The following is a 17,446-nucleotide window of genomic DNA, read 5'->3' on the forward strand; positions in this document are numbered from 1 at the left end:
GCCAGCTTGTGTAGCTACTGAGAAATAGTATCCAATGGATTGAATATCTACAGAGGTTCAAAATACAATGTAATACAATGCTTGGAGATAGTTAATTACATCCCACAGTTATATGGCTGCTTCTCTCTGAAACACTCCCTGAAATCCAAAATATGGCACCAGTCCTTCAGGATATTTTTTACCAAGGCTTTTTTTTGGTAGAAAAAGCCCAACAGGAACTCATTTGCATATTAGGCCACACACCCTGATGCCAGGCCAGCCAGACCTGCATTCCTCCTTTAACCCCCCCCCCCCCAAAAAAAAAATCCTGTCATGACCTTAACATTAGGGCTATCTAGATATGCCTGGCTAAAGACAGATCAGGTCAGGTCAGATCAGATTTATGCCCCAGCCTGAGATTCCCCCTCAAATACAGCAACAATTTGCCTAAGAAAAATCAAAATAATTTTAAGAATTTGGGGGTGGGGGTGGGGGTGGGGTGGAAAACAGTTATTATATGGAAAATATTTTATCTTAATTAGACAAACTTCCACATGCTATTGAGCCTTATGATACTGCATGGCTATGAAGATGCAAGCAGTTATGCCTAATACTGGTTAAAACCATTTCTCTCTCTATAATATTACATCTGATTTCAACTTTTTCACAGAGTTAACCTATCAAATTATTTAATTTGGATCCCTTGCGTCTAATTAAATGAGATGTTACACATGAGCTCCCCCCAAATCAACTCTCATTTAATGTGTCACTGGCACCCACCTTCAAAATGCTACGGGGGAGGGGAGAAATAATCTTCTGTTTAAGCCCACCCCCATTGCCCTTTTCTGTCTGTAAATGTGCACTGTGTGGAAGGTAAGGTATGAAGAAACCTCTCGCCTCAGTGTGTATTCAGGAACCCATCTGCCCCCACACAAGTGGGAGAACCAATGTGGTGCAGTGTTAACAGTGATGGGCTCTAATCTGGAGAAAAAAGTTGGATTCCCCACTCTTCCACATGAAGCCTGCTGGGTGACCTTAAACCAGTCACTGTTCTCTCAGCCCCACTTACCTCACAAGGTGTTTGTTGTGGGGAAAGGAAGGAAAAGGTGATTGTAAGTTGCTTTGAGACTCCTTAGAGTAGAGAAAAGTATAGTATAAAAATCAACTCTTCTTCCACCAATTTAAGGTGTCCATCTGAACTTATAAGAACATAAGAGAAGCCATGTTGGATCAGGCCAATGGCCCATTCAGTCCAACACTCTGTATCACACAGTGGCCAAAAATTTATTTATATATATGTGTGTGTGTGTGTGTGTGTGTGTATAGACATACACACACACACACACACTGTGGCTAATAGCCACTGGTGGACCTCTGCTCCATATTTTTATCTAACCCCCTCTTGAAGCTGGCTATGCTTGTAGCCGCCGCCACCACCTGTGGCAGTGAATTCCACATGTTAATCACCCTTTGGGTGAAGAAGTACTTCCTTCTATCCGTTCTAACCCGGCTGCTCAGCAATTTCATTGAATGCCCATGAGTTCTTGTATTGTGAGAAATGGAGAAAAGTACTGTACTTCTTTCTCTACCTTCTCCATCCCATGCATAATCTTGTAAACGTCTATCATGTCACCCCTCAGTCGACGTTTCTCCAAGCTAAGAGCCCCAAGCATTTTAACCTTTCTTCATAGGGAAAGTGTTCCAAACCTTTAATCATTCTAGTTGCCCTTTTCTGCACTTTTTCCAATGCTATAATATCCTTTTTGAGGTGCGGTGACCAGAATCGCACACAGTATTCCAAATGAGATTGCACCATCGATTTATACAGGGGCATTATGATACTGGCTGATTTGTATTCAATTCCCTTCCTAATAATTTCCAGCATGGCGTTGGCTTTTTTTATTGCAATTACACACTGTCTTGACATTTTCAGTGAGTTATCTACCACGACCCCAAGATCTCTCTCTTGGTCAGTCTCTGCCAGTTCACACCCCATCAACTTGTATTTATAGCTGGGATTCTTGGCCCCAATGTGCAATACTTTGCACTTGGCCACACTGAACCTCATCTGCCACGTTGACGCCCACTCACCCAGCCTCAACAGATCCCTTTGGAGTGCCTCACAATCCTCTCTGGTTCTCACCACCCTGAACAATTTAGTGTCATATGCAAACTTGGCTACTTCACTGCTTACTCTCAACTCCAAATCATTTATGAACAAGTTAAAGAGCATGGGACCCAGTACTGAGCCCTGCTGTCCTCCACTGGGAAGACTGCCCATTTATACTCACTCTCTGCTTCCTATTAATTAGCCAGTTTTTGACCCACAAGAGGACCTGTCCTTTTACTCCATGACTCTCAAGCTTACTAAGAAGCCTTTGATGAGGAACTTTATCAAAAGCTTTCTGGAAGTCAAGGTAAACAATATCTATTGGGTTTCCTTTGTTCACATGTTTGTTCACCCCCTCAAAGAAATGCAACAGGTTAGTGAGGCAAGATCTTCCCTTACAGAACCCATGCTGAGTCTTCCTCAATAACCCGTGTTCATCAATGTGCCTACTCATTCTGTCCTTGATAATGGTTTCTACCAACTTTCCTGGTATTGAAGTCAGACTGACTGGCCTGTAATTTCCCGGATCTCCTCTGGAACCCTTCTTAAAGATGGGGGTGACATTTGCTACCTTCCAGTCCTCAGGAACGGAGGCAGATTTCAATGAAAGATTACATATTTTTGTCAGGAGATCCACAAGTTCAACTTTGAGTTCTTTCAGAATTCTTGGATGTATGCCATCCGGACCTGGTAGCTTATTAGTTTTTAATTCGTCCATCAGTTGTAGGACCTCCTCTCTTGTGACCTCAATCTGGCTCAGGTCTTTCAATACCCCTTCCAATAGAAGTGGTTCCGGAGCAGGCAAACCCTTCTCATCTTCCACAGTGAAGACGGAGGCAAAAAATTCATTTAGCTTCTCAACCATTTCCCTATCCTCCTTCAGGAATCCTTTGACCCCTTGGTCATCCAAGGGCCCCACTGCCTCCCTGGCTGGTTTCCTGCTTCTAATATATTTGAAGAATTTTTTTATTGTTGGTCTTTATGTTTTTTGCAATATGCTCCTCATAGTCCCTTTTTGCCTGCCTGATCACAGTCTTATATTGTAATGTCTTGTCTAATCAGACCCCTGATGCAGAGGTACAGAGTAAAACTAGGTTTAATACTGTATGAGAATTTTGTCAATTTAATCCTTTAATGGCTTCTAACCAAGTTGGTCACGGAATGCAATCTTGGCAAAAGCTGGCAGTGAATGACAGAGCATAGATCACTCAAATACTGACTAATATAATGCCTAGTAAATCTGCTGTCATTCACCTAATTCTAGCCACTATTTGAGGATAAGATAAAGGTGGCAGTATATTTAATACACTGGCCAGACACAATATTTTCTATGAAAAAGAATCACAGTAATAATTGCAGTAGCTGTTTATCTGTGTGATAGAGCTACAGATGTAAAGAACCAGGCAACAAATGGGAAATTGGAGGGCAGGAAGAGCTTTTTGGGGGAGGGGGGGGGACTTTTTCAGTTCTTCATGTGGAAACATGAATAAACCATATGAAATATTTCCCCACCTGGAATGTGTGAAATATTTATAAGACAAGCTTTTAGTCACTCAAAATGAGAATCAAAGCTCCCTTCATCAGATACCAGGAAGAAAAAATGAAAGTGGAAAGTAGAAAACTTAGGAAGGTTTTTCTGTAAGACAATCTTTAAGAAAATTTTGACAGATAGTAAATAGTTGATGCTGTAACTCAGTCTGAGAACTCTGAGTGACAGGGAGATTCACAGTGTCAGAAGTTGGGAGCTGACAGTTAACAGGGAGAGAGTGGAACAGACTGTGAAAGGATCAAGAAGGGTCCTGAATTAGGAAAGTGGAATGCATAGCCCATCCCTAACAAGACTGAGGGGAAAAGCTCAGATGGGGATGATCCCTAGCTAGTGAATAAAGAAGGAAACTGGAACTTGTGTGAATGTTCCTGCTTTCACCAACTTTAGTGTCTGTGCAACCAAGAAGCTTATGCTTGTTTATGTAAGCAGAGACTAATCTCTGTCCTCAAGTTTCAAAGACCTCTCTGAGTAACAGAAACAGTTACTTGCTTGGGACAAATTAACTGGTGTTTATTTTATACAAAGTTACCTCACTCCTGTTCACCTCATAAGTCTTAAACCTGATTCCTCCCTGACCATTTTCCCTTGAAGTAAAATAAAAGATTGTTAGTTTTGATTTACCATCAGCCTCTTGTGTGCCATTATAAAACAAAGACAAAATAAGGAATTTAGTCTCTCCCCACAGTTCCCTATGCTGAATCAGCATTTACCAATACCAAAACAGGGATGGAATTCTAGCAGGAGCTCCTTTGCATATTAGGCCACTGATGTAGCCAATCCTTCAAGAGCTTACAAGGCTCTTTTTTGTAAGCTCTTGGAGGGTGGGGCCTAATATGCAAAGGAGCTCCTGCTAGAATTCCACTCCTGCCAATATACATTCAAACAACTTGCAGGGTCAGCCAGAGAAAAACAAAGAAGAAATAAAAGAGGCTGCTCAGCTAAGAATTATATAAAGATAAATCCTGTGCGGGAGTGTGAAATCATCATAATATTGAAGGTAAAGGTAGTTCCCTTTGCAAGCACCAGTCGTTTCCGACTCTGGGGTGACGTTGCTTTCACAACGTTTTCATCGCCGACTTTTTACGGGGTGGTTTGCCATTACCTTCCTCAGTCATCTCCCCCCCCCCCCCCCCAGCAAGCTGGGTACTCATTTTACCGGCCTCGGAAGGATGGAAGGCTGAATCAACCTGGAGCAAGCTACCTGAACCCAGGTTCTGCCGGGATCAAATTCAGGTCATGAGCAGGGAGCTCAGACTGCAGTACTGCAGCTTTACAATATTACATGATAACAATTTCTACAGATATTGTAGACATATATAACACACTTTCAAGCATATGTTTCTTCAAATGTGAATAATTTTGCCTGCAATTCACACTCAATATAGAGGGTTGACAGCTCCCTGCAGTGGGAGAAAGGGATGTCCCACACCCAGCTGGTATTTTTGCTGCTGCTCAGCAAGGTGGTGGAAGAAAAATAAGATTTAAAAATGGACACTAGCTGACAACACATCTTTCTTGGTACTGGCCAAAATTTTATGGTAAAACAGGAATGCCAGTCCTCGGGTGGACAAAAAAACCCACAAAAAAAACACTATATGAGACTGGTCAACCACAAAAAGAACTGTATACAACACTATTAACCATGCCACAAACAATTCCACCAATGGTCTTAGCTTTATGGATAATAATGTCCCAGGCCATATAGAGATTAGCTTGACAAAAGTTACATGTCATATTATAATACACAACTAACAATAGGCTCAGTCTCTGGTCACAACAAAAGTCTAAATGACAGATGTCTCAAAGATGAAACTTTTTACAACTCCATACGGATGTGAAGAGGCATGATGACATCCATGCTAGGTTTTTGATTGCATGTTTCAAAAGAACATCTTCTGGTTGCCTTCGTTTGCCTTCATGTACGAGAACTATACTGTCAAGATTATTGCTGTAACTAGTATTCGTGCTTGACTGTTAGAGCAGTGGTTCCAAGCACATTCCCACAGATCAGCTGAAGGGGCCTTTAAATCTTGCAAGAAGGAGAGAGTGGGGTGGCCACTGATTGCATGCCTGAACTCCAAATGGCAAAATTCAGCTGCTTACAAGAAGCAGGATAGGGGCCTGAACTCTAGCAGTGAATTCACCATTTGGAATTCAGGTGTCAGCCAGTGGCCATCCCTCTCCTTGCCTCCTGCAAGATTTAAAGGGTTCCTTCAGCTGATCTGCAGGAGATCAGCTAGATGGCCTTTTAAATCTTGCAGGGGGAGGCAGAGGGAATTTGCAGCCCCCATTTTTTGTAAACAGCACTTAAAGGGTCTCTGTTTGCAAGAAGTGTGGTGGGGGACCTGAAATCCAAACTGCAAATTTGCTGTTTGGAGTTCAGGCATGCAGGGTGTCAGTCCCCAACGTGATGATGTCACTTCTGTGTGATGTCATTGCTTTGGAGATGTCCCACCATCCCCAGGAACACCCCCCCCCCCCAAAGTCTTCTGCTGGGGAAGGAGAATGAGGGACTTGGGAATGTTCAGTCTGGAGAAGAGGAGGTTGAGAGGGAACATGATTTCTCTCTTTAAATATTTGAAGGGCTGTCACTTAGATGAGGGCAAGGAGCTGTTCCTGTTGGAGGCAGAGGAGAGGACTCACAATAATGGGTTTAAATTAAGGGCAGGAAGGTACCTGCTGGATATTAGGAAAAACTTATTTACAGTAAGACTGGAATTAGCTACCTAGGAAGGTGGTGAGCTCCCCCTCACTGGCAAGTCATTAAGCAGCAGCTGGATGAACACTTGTCAGAGATGCTCTAGGTTGACCTTACATTGAGCAGGGGGGTTGACTAGGGGTGTGTGATGCTTTTCAGTTCTATGATTCTAAAAAGGACCTGGCAACCCTATGGTAAAACTGTACTGATTTCTGGGATTCCTAGAGTGGGCTACCATAACTTCCAAGTTTTCCTAGAAGTGATGTCACACCAGCTGGCAGCCATCACCCAAGCTCCTACCTCTGCAGTCCTGCTTGATGCCGTGCCAGGCTTAGCAATGGTATGCTATGATCTGCATGATGATCCTGCATTACTGAAAAGTTCAATGTTTTCAAAGTTATAAAGTTTAATTCAGTGTTTAAATATACTGCTAGCCATTTTATGACTATACAAGTCTGTTTTTATGCAGATAACATACTTTTTTTCTTTAGTACAAAATTTGTGTTTTCTACTTTCTACTTTCCACCTTTCCACCGCCTACCTCTGTTTTTCTTTCTGGTATCTGGTGAAGGGAGCTTTGACTCTCAAAAGTGTATAATACCCTGGAAAGCTCGTTACTCTTTAAGGTTCTACTGGATTGGAATCTTGCTCTTCTACTGCAGACCAACATGGCTACCCTTCTGAATTGATCCTGCCCCTCAGGCAGCAAAAGGTGATATAAGGTAGAACAGCTTATCCGTCTCTAGTATTGGGTACATTCACAATTTTGCTTATCGAAAACCTGGCATATATACTTTTACATTTCATAAATATGCCCAGTAATACAATGCTATATGCTAATCAAGTTATAAACGATTATTTATGTTATCAAAATGAGTTTAGGCTAGAGAAAAAAGTAAGTATTGCATATATTTAATTGCCCCCCCACACTTCTGCTTCCCCATTCCTCAAAAAGAAAAAAACAATCCCTCAATGGCTCTAAAAATTGTGGAAATTTTGCATCGTTAGATGGCAGAGATGTGTCAGTTAGGATTGCCAACTCTGGGTTGGGAAATTCCTGGATATTTGAGGGGTAGAGCCTAGGGAGGGCAGAAATTAGGGAGGGACCTCAGTGGGGAAAAATATCATTGACCCCATTCTTCAAAGCCAGCATTTTCTCCAGGGGAACTGATCTCTATATGGAGTTCACATGTACTTCTGGGAGATCTCCAGACACCAGCTGGAAGTTGGCTAGTCTACTGTGAGTGCAGTGGTGGATTAGCATGCCCTCAGAAATGGCCCATACCTGAACATTTTTATTAACTCCATTGAGCCATATGATCAGTGATGGCCAATCCACAAGAGCAAGTTACCACTTTCTGCTACATCTATTGAGCAATGAACAAGTATATTTGATGCGGACCCACAAAGAATAAAGTGGAAAGTTTGTTTGATCAATCTCAAGCGTGATTCTTGTTATCTGTTGATTTGGTATGGAGCAGTGTCACTGGAGTCTGATTACTGCACCTTACACCATGGAGAAATGTCTCAGAGAGCAATACTGGAGTTCCACATAACTCTTTCTGATCAGAATGTCTTACCAACCTGCAAAGTAGCCTGGTATTCCAGAATTTCCCTGCAAGTTCACTCTTAATATACAGACGCTTGTGTGTATATAAGACTGAAGGCGGTTCAGTTGACTGAAGACAAACATCCCAAAGGACTAGCAATTCAAAAGCTTCTGGCGAGGACTGGTGGCTCTAATGGACACGAGTCTGCATTTCTTAAAGCATTAAAGAACTAGAAAGAGTTGTTGTAGTCTCACAGGCAAAGGACAGTATTCTACTGGCGTGGGTTTAGCAATAGAATTAGAACCTATCACAGCTACCTCTGAAGGAGGCCAGGAATCATTGTGCATTTATCAGCAACAGTCTTTCAGAGTTTTCCCACCATTAACTAAGAAATTGTGCCGCTTACATGGCACAGTATCCTGCCAGCTGCTGGAGCTTTTCAGCAGTACTTCTACATTTAAAATCTGGGCCCATAATTATTTTTTTTTTAATTCTTACAAATTAATCAACTCAAATATTATCTGATTAAGAATAGAGGGCATGCCAATTAAAGTCTGCATCCCTCATATATAACATTGTGTTAATGCACATCCACTGGGTTGAGTACAAACCCCAGCAAAGCAAGTATAACATCAGAACAAGAGTAATTGGGCCAAAGTTATTGAGTGTGTGTGTGTGTGTGTGTGGGGGAATCTTAAGTGTAAAAAATGACAGGGAATATTGAATGAGCCCAAGGAGCACATTAAAATGAAGACCTTTTAAAAATAATGGTAAGATGTCTAGTTTAGGGGGGCAGGATATACTTCTACATTTCTACACTTTTACATTCTGCATTTAGTATCAGATGTTGGAAATATCCCTTTCTGAACATAAATGTTCATTGTAAAGAGTGGCAATGGATTTTGACCATGCAGTGTAGCTGGTTATAAACTGAGATCTGCTTATGTTGCCAGATTTTCTGGAAAATTCAGTCAAATCTTTTGCCAGAGCTTTATTTGAAAGTTTGTTAGTCATTGCCAAAATCATTTGGGCATCAATCCCTTCATGAATGCCCAGTCTCCTTTGGTTTTATAGTAGTATACTTTGACATTGGAAAAAATATTTAGGACCAAAAAGAATTGGTACTGTTTATATCCCATTCATTAGGCTTGCCAGTCCTCAGGTCCCAGCAATGGTTCTTCCGCTTTCCCAGGCTCCTTCCCACCCCCATTCAGCTGGCCGGCAGGGGGGGAGAGCCCCGCCCCCAAAGCCACCATGTGACTTTTTACCTCCGGAGGCTTCAGTCTCCAATTGGAAAGGCTTCCTCTTGAGAGGGTGTGTCTGTGTTACTTTGAAGAAGTTGGCTGCAACTCATGAGTAGAGATGCCAATCCCTCACCAGAAACGGGGGTGGGGGGGGGGAAGAGAGTGAAGGAAATGTCTGCTGGGCATTTCATTATTCCCTATGTGGAGATCAATTCTCATAAGGTATAATGGGGAATTGATTGGGAAGTATCAGGGGCTCTGGGGGAGCTGTTTTATAAGGTAGAGGTACCAAATTTTCAGTATAGCATCTCTTGCCTCTCCCCAAAATACCCCCCAAGTTTCAAAATGATTGGACCAGGGGGTCCAATTCTATGAACCACAAAAGAAGGTGCCCCTATCTTTCATTATTTCCTATGGAAGGAAGGCATTTAAAAAGGTGTGCTGTCCCTTTAAATGTGATGGCCAGAACTCCCTTGGAGATCAATTATGCTTGTCACACCCTTGCTCCTGGCTCCGACCCCAATGTCTCCTGGCTCCCCAGATATTTCATGAATTGGACTTTGCAACCCTACCATTCATTGAGTTTTGAAGTATTTGGGACAAAAATATGTCACCAAATTATGCATGGTTTCCAGAGAAATAATAAAATGGCATTAGAGTTTCTCAGAGAAATGGTTTCTCAGAGAAATAATAAAATAATAAAGTCACAATCTAGCCCACATTTAGCACATAAGGCAGCAATCCTATGCAACATTCTTAGAAATAAACCACACTGAGTAAAGTGAGATCTGCTGAGAAAAAATTCCCAGGACTGTAATGCAGATTTTTGAAATAGCAATAAGAGAGCTAAACATATGCATACCTCACTCCCATTGAGATCAACAGGCATGCAAGTGCTTATCTTTGGTTCAATTGTGACTTAAGCTTGTACTGTGTAGTTCACTGCCTCTTAACAAAAGATTATGGTGCACTTGAGCTCATCAGTGGGAATGATGATTTGAGGAACAAGAGTCTGGACTTCATTCCCAGCTCTGCCACTGATTTGCTATATGGCTGATCTACTATTTTGGGCTGTTATTCAGCACATCAGTTGCCCAGGGCAAGGGCTGGATTTTTCTTTTAATGTGCATGTTCATTGCCCAGCTCAGTGGGGACCCCAGGTGCTACTGTAATGTAACCAAAACAATCTGACACTTTTCTCCCTTTTCCCTTGCAAAAATCTATGCGAAATCCTGTCGGCCTACTCAGCTAGCTGCTCAGCTAGCTTCATTGCAAACTGTTCCAAACAAACACTAGGAAGAGTTAAGGTGTGAACTGAATTTCTCATCTACCTCTCCCAGGCGTTAACAGCTCTGTCTAGCTGAGATAATTTCAATACTAATGTTAGAGCTCATGGCAATCGAAGAAACAAACACCCAGGCTGCAGCCAAAGAATCAGAAACTCCTTTATTTGTTTTAATTTGCCATCAATGTCTCTGGTTTCATCTGTGCAGGAAGTACTACTGCCCCCTGTATCCCTAAAATGACACAATGCTGAAAGGTCTTCAGCACAATCCTGCACAAAGTTATGCCACTCTAAACCCACCGATTTCAACTGGAGCAGCTCTGTACTAGATTGCACCGCTAGGATACAGGATACAGAGATGTGCTGGTATTTAGATACCCTTTCCCCCTTGAGTAAATCATCCCTGTCTTTCAAGCAGAAATGTTATTTCATCCTATCAAGTAAAGAGAATGCTCATATGGAGCAGTACTGTTCAAACTTTCCCCCCAGAGAACGCTGAATCCTTGGAAGCTTATCAGGAATTATTCAATAAGAAGACTAATAAATGCAGATAAGATCCCCTGAAATGAATCTTCCCACCATTAATAACTTTTCCGTACAATGCCAGCTAGAGGAAATGTTCCACACTGGTTTGTGCATGACAGGTTTCAGCCTCAGTAAGCATGGCCAACTGTTTAGAGCATACTGTTTCTCTCTGCATGCAAGATACCATCCTATGTCTAACCTGTCAAATGGATAAAGTAAAGGTAAAGGTAGTCCCCCTGTGCAAGCACCAGTCGTTTTCGACTCTGGGGTGACGTTGCTTTTACAACCTTTTCATGGCAAACTTTTTACGGGATGGTTTGCCATTGCCTTCCCCAGTCAACTACCCTTTCCCCCCAGCAAGCTGGGTACTCATTTTACTGACCTCGGAAGGATGGAAGGCTGAGTCAACCTGGTGCCGGCTACCTGAACCAGCTTTCACTGGGATCAAACTCAGATCGTGAGCAGACTGCAGTATTGCAGCTTTACCACTCTGCGCCACAGGTCAAATGGATAGCTGACTTTTAAAAATCTCATCAGTTAACCTGTATCTACAGGCACATATCATGCTCCCTAATGGCAACACTGCATAACCATTATTTTAAGTACTCTAGAACAGGGGTATCAAACGTGTGGCTCAAATGCCAGATCAGATACCCGGAGGGCTCCCATCAGGCCAGCGAGCAACTAGCTGTCATCTTCCTTCTCTCTCTCTTGCTTCCTTCTGCATCAGAGTGTGTGTTGCCAGGCTTGCTCAATCATATAGGAGCTACAGAGCAAAGCCTCTATTTTCTCCATTGGCTGACCAGCACATGAAGCACCTTATGTACAAAAGCTCACAATGCCCAGCCATTTCATGTTTTCCCCTGGGTCTTGGGCTCAAAGCATTAACTATGAGATTTCTGTAATGAATGTCAATAAACCAAAAGTAGCTTGCAACTTATAGAAACACACCTGAACAGCATACTCAAGATTGCTTCAGCACAGACATTGTCTCCAGGTTTCGATGCAATAATTCAGAGCAAGAGGTGTTAGTTATCAGAAACTGCTAAATAAAATATTGCAAGAGTTCTAATCTTTTAAGCATATTTTAATTTTTTCCCCTAAAAAATCCCATTTAATTGTGTTTGTCGGTGTCCTTTATAAATATTATATCTCCACTATCTGCCATTACATTTTATGACACACATGGCCCGACCTGACAAGGTCTCATTTATGTCAAATCCAGCCCTCATAACGAATGGGTTCAACACCCCTGCTCTAGAAAGTATCTACAGGTCTTCCCACACCATCTCCTTTCCAGTTGGCCTGCTAATTTAGAAACATCAGCATTCGAGATAAAATGATACAGTAGTTCAGGATGTTAAAAATCCACAAGGTTTTCAAAGAACCTGGATCCTGTACACTGACACAAGTAGATGAGCCTGCTCTCCTGTCTCATTTCTGCAACCCCCAGTTGCTGTTCTCCTCTAAAGCTGAATGTTGAAAATGGCTCATACAGTCATCTAGACAAGGGTCCTTTGGGTTGCCAACCTCCAGGCAGCACCTGGAGATTTCCCACTATTATAGTTGATCTCCAGATGACCAAAATCAGTTCCCTGGTAGAAAACAGCTGCTTTGGTGGGTGGACTCTATGCCATTATACCCTGCTGAGGACCCTCCCCCAAACCCCACCTTCCCCAGGCTCCACCCCCAAATCACCAGGTACTTCCCTAACTCAGAGCTGACAACCCTACCCTTTCTCCTTATGCTCCAATGCTTAGAAAATCCCAGGAAGACTGGTAGTCTGTTTTGCTACTATCTTTTTAGGGCACTCCTCCCCATTTCTGCACTTAAAATAATTAAGATACACATGCAGATATCTTACGGAAACCATCCATCAGAGACTATCAGGATCAATTAACAGGTGAGGCTTGGAGATCCCCCAGAATTCCAGTTGATCTCCAGATGACAGAGATCAATTCCCCCAAAAGAAAGTGGCTGCTTTGGATGGTGAACTCTATGGCACTATATCGGCTCCCTCTCCTCCTCTAACCCCCCTCCTCAGACTTCACCCACAAAATCTCCAAGAATTTTCCAGGCCAGAGCTGGCAACCCTACATCAGTAGTCTCAACCACTCAGAAGAACCATGGAGTCATTCTAGAGCAGGGGTGTCAAACATGCGGCCCGGGAGCCGAATCAGGATCCTGGGGGACTCCTATCAGGCCCGGAAGCAACTGGTTGTCATCTGCTTCCTTCTCCCTCTCTGTTGCTTCCTTCTTGCTTTGCCAGGCTTAGTTAATCACACAGGAGCTACAGAGCAAAGTCTCCTCCCTTGGAGGCTCCTCCCTTGGAGAGGAAGGGGGGGGGGAGGCAGAGCATGTTTTCCCAGGCTTTCTCAATCACACAGCAGAATTACTGAGCCAAGCCTCTCTTCCTTCTATTGGCTGAGGCTCCTCCCTCACCAGTCCCCTGGGGAAGGAAGGAAAGGAAGCTAACATTTTAAGCACGTTTTAAGTTTTTTTAAAAAAACATATTTAATTGTGCTTGTCTGTGTCCTTTATAAAGTTTATATCTCTGCTACCTAATCTTAAATAGGTACATACATGGCCTGGCCCAGCCCAACAAGGTCTCATTTATGTCAGTTCTTGCCCTCATAACAAATGAGTTTGACACCACTGCTCTAGACAGCCAGTAGAGAAAGCTGGGCATGCTTGAAAGTCCTATCAGAAGGGATGGCCTGGTAGGGCCTGGAGACCTCCTGGAATTACAACTGATCTCCAGACCACAGAGATCAGTTCCCCTGGAGAAAATGGCTGCTTTGAAGGGTGGGACTCTCTGGCTTTATTCCCAGCTCCCCTTCCCAAACTCTGCCCTCCTCATGCTCCACTCCTAACTCTCCAGGAATTCCCCCCCCCCCGCCCCCAACCCAGCTATGTCACAACTGATCTGGCTAGAGTTGTGTTTTGTTCATACATCAGACAAATTAAAAGTACAAAAACAAATCTTCGCCTACCCTTTTTGGTGTCTCATCCTTCCCTCGCCCCACTGCTTTAGAAAGAAATACTTAAAAGGGGTAAGCATTCAATGCCACTGAGAACCCTCCTCACCTCATTGCTATGAACCAAATAAAGAACGTTTGAATTTGCTTATGTTCAAAGATGCCCCACTGGAAATAGTGATTTTGATACTGGTATGGTGAAAAGGTGGTGTGTGGAGTCACAATTGCTACTAAACAATTCTATGTATTGCCTGTATACAACTTCTGACTTTTGGTTTGCACCTGTAGCTTTGCTCAGGTCCATGGTACAGCAAACTGCACAGCAGACAAGGTGGACAACGTGATAGCACAGTTGGAAGAACGAAGAAGCAAGACTCTTCATGGGACTACACAGCTCAGCCATCTGTTGCACTACATCTATAGCTTTAACACATGTATATGATAACCAAAAATGCAACTGCATTTCCACTTCCAGGTCACAACACAGCCCAAAAAGAAACCTGTTCTACTCTGGGATCTGTCAAGGCCCTAAGCAGTCCCTCCCCCCTCCAAGAATTTATGCCCATATTCTCTTTCTGGTTCAGTTCCAGAGGCCTTAGTCTATATTTTCCCTTCTAGACGTTTGCATTTGACTTCTGGGAGGAGGTGTCAACAATAAATTCGACTGCAGAGCCTCACAGGTATCTGCTGACCTTGCTTCCACCGCTGCAGGGGTGGGAGCCAGCCGGCGCGTGTGGCAGGCAATGAGACATTGCTGGGCTGGGGGCGTGTGTCTGCGCGTGGGGGAATCCCGGCCGGATCCCACACCCACCAGGCTGCCCCCCCCCCCGGTTGTTCCTTTATTACCCTGATTGTATAAGAGAGAATACGGGGAGACTCATCCCGCCCCCCCCCCCCCGGCTCTCCTTCTCCACTCCCTGCCCCAACCCAGTCACGGGAATAATTAAAGGATGCAAGGCAAAAGACAAAAGCCCTCCTGCTATTAATAGGAGCTGGGAGGGGAAGAGAGAGGAAATGGGAGGCTTGCAGCTTCCATGACTAGGCTGGTGGCGCGCCTGTGAAAACCTAAATGAAAGCAGCCCAGAGCGGTTTCCCCATTGCACAGCATTGCAGGCTGCAAGGATTGCGGGGATGAGGAGCGGGAAAGGAGGAAGGGAGGAGTAGGAGAAGATCGGGCTCCTCGAACGAGACCGGTAGGCCATTTCATGCCGCTTCCGGAGAGCAGAGCCCGGAAAAGCAACCCAGAAACGGGCAGCCCTGCTTTCCACCTGCCCGCCCTATCTGATCGCCAGCCAGAGAAGAGGCGGCAGCGGCTCCTCGAGCAAAATCCGCGGCGTGATGCCAAAGCCGAGCTGCGTCTTGAGGGCACGCCCAGCCCCGAGGGGGTTAAAGAGGCATGCTTTTCTCCTTTCTGCTGCAGAGCGGCTGGGCCTAAGCGGGCCACAGGCGAGGATGAGAGGGACGGGGAGAGGGAGGCGGGTGGCAGGCAAGGCGACAAAACAAAGAGCCGTACCCACCTGGGCGCTTGGCACTGGGAAGCTCCTGCTGGCCTGGCCACCCGCGTAGCTCTGCGAGGGGAGATTGCGGCGGTGCCTTGGCTTTCTTCCCTTGCAGGCTTTTCCACTCCAAGGTTTGCAAAGGGAGGGCAAAAAAAAAAAAAAATGCAGGGCTTTCTAAAAATAGCCGTTTCTCGCCTTGCAGGGAGGCCAGCGCATTATTTACATTGGTGGTGGACTCCAGACCATTGTTTCCTCCCGGCGACTGGGGCAGAGCGGTCGGCTCGGGAGAAGGCTCAAGCACACCGGGGCGCTGGGCGAGCCATCCCTTCCTGGAAAGCAAGCAGATGTGTCGGCAAGATAAAAGGGGAGGGCGCGGGGTGGGTGGGGGTGAGCGGCGAGGGGAGAGTGACACTTTACAGCCTTTTAATTGCCGGCTGCCGGGGGAATCCCGAAGTGGAGGATTTGGGGGTTGGGGACAAGGAACTTTGACGCGGGGTGGGAAGAGCAGAGCAAGCGATTCGAACGGGAAGGGTGATCTAGGGGGCATTTTCTATCGCGGAGATGGATCAAGGCTATGGAAACCGGTGCCCCTTGCCCAGCACTAGTCTAGTTTCTCTTGCCCAATCTTGCATCGACTGGTGGGCTATAGTTATGCCACAAAAAGTACCTTTTTTGTTTTAACCTCTGGAAACATACCCCCTCTTCAAACTAATTCAGCGCCCTGTTCCTGCGCTCCTGTTGGCACATGTCTCCTGCCCCAAATATTGATGGACAGGATTTCCTAAAAGAGAGAGATGACTGTCGGAACCTCTGTCTTTGCCCTCTGGGGAGAAGCCCCTCAGACCTCTCACCCTTGCCCACAGGTCATTCAGTTGTAGTCTGGAGTGTGGAATCTTTTAAATGAAAATCTCCCACTTCCAATTGCTCCCTTTCTCCCTCCTTCCCAAGGTTTCTGAGAGAGTCAAGTTGAATAAGGAGCAAAATGAAGGGATAAATAATAAATAAGTATTCAACGGAATTTTTGATGGAGTCATTAGTTAGAAGGAATGTTTGAATCACCCTAAGGTATTAAATACTGGCTTTGAGCAGGAATGAAGGAAAGAAACGTGCCCCTGCTTTATTTTTCAGTGGCTGATAGTAAAATATTTTTATCTCCTAAGGTAATTTATTAAAAAGGTGTAAAATCTCCTGCTGTGTACTCATGTTTTTTTAAAAAGTTATTTATTTAGGTGTACATGTCTAATGTGGAAGCTCAATGTAAAAATGTATTTGAAACCTTTTCATTTCCGAAATGTGTTCAGGTCAATCATCAGCATGATTGTCACACAATTTAAATATGTTCACAATGTATTTAGATTATTTGTTTGCCACTGGCAAGGTATAAATCTGCTAATACATAGTAAATAAATCAGAATACATAAGCATGAAAAAACAGCTATTGGTGATATTAAAGAGCAGTGCAAAAATACATAGAGCAAACTCAGCACAGTAGTGAAAACACAGTCAAACTGCATGAGTGGCAAAAAACCATTTCAGCAAACTCATTTTGACAAATACAATAATGCTAATAGAATACCTGGGTGACTAGATGCCAGAAGAATCTCTGTGGGGAGGGTATTTAACTTCCAAAGGACCATAGTTGAAAAAGCCCTGTCTCCCATCTGTCTTCACCTCATTTTCAGAAGGTAAAGGAAAGCAGTGCAGGGCTTTTGAAGCAGATTTTAACGTGTACAGACTGAAAGACCTTCAAAGGTGAGCCTCCATAACTTTTCCTTTTGTGTCCATGGGCAGACCAATTCAAATCTATATCTGAGAGTGAGAGTAGTGAAGTAGGTGAGATCCTTTGAATCATTAGGCCCACAGGGGTGAAAATGAAGATCATCATAGCAGTGTCATCCCCCACCACCATCTTAATGCTTAATTCTGATCATGGCACATAACAAGTGTGAGCAAAGAAGCAACACTGGGCACTAAGGAACTTTCAGACCTCAGTGCTCCAGGTGATTCAACAAAGGAATTAAGCCTCAAC

General features: G+C 44.1%; 1 protein-coding gene across 1 annotated transcript in view; it reads right to left on the minus strand.

The window, feature by feature from the left end:
* The window catches only part of CPLX2 (complexin 2), a 200,627-nt gene extending 184,849 nt beyond the window's left edge, over positions 1–15,778 (minus strand). Inside the window, exon 1 of the mRNA XM_060240222.1 lies at positions 15,436–15,778. The gene's annotated coding sequence lies outside the window, so the exon portion shown is untranslated. The remainder of the gene's footprint in view (positions 1–15,435) is intronic.
* Between the last annotated feature and the right edge of the window lie 1,668 nt (positions 15,779–17,446).

Source organism: Heteronotia binoei, chromosome 5 (assembly GCF_032191835.1).
Source record: "Heteronotia binoei isolate CCM8104 ecotype False Entrance Well chromosome 5, APGP_CSIRO_Hbin_v1, whole genome shotgun sequence".
In the NCBI taxonomy this organism is placed as follows: domain Eukaryota; kingdom Metazoa; phylum Chordata; class Lepidosauria; order Squamata; family Gekkonidae; genus Heteronotia; species Heteronotia binoei.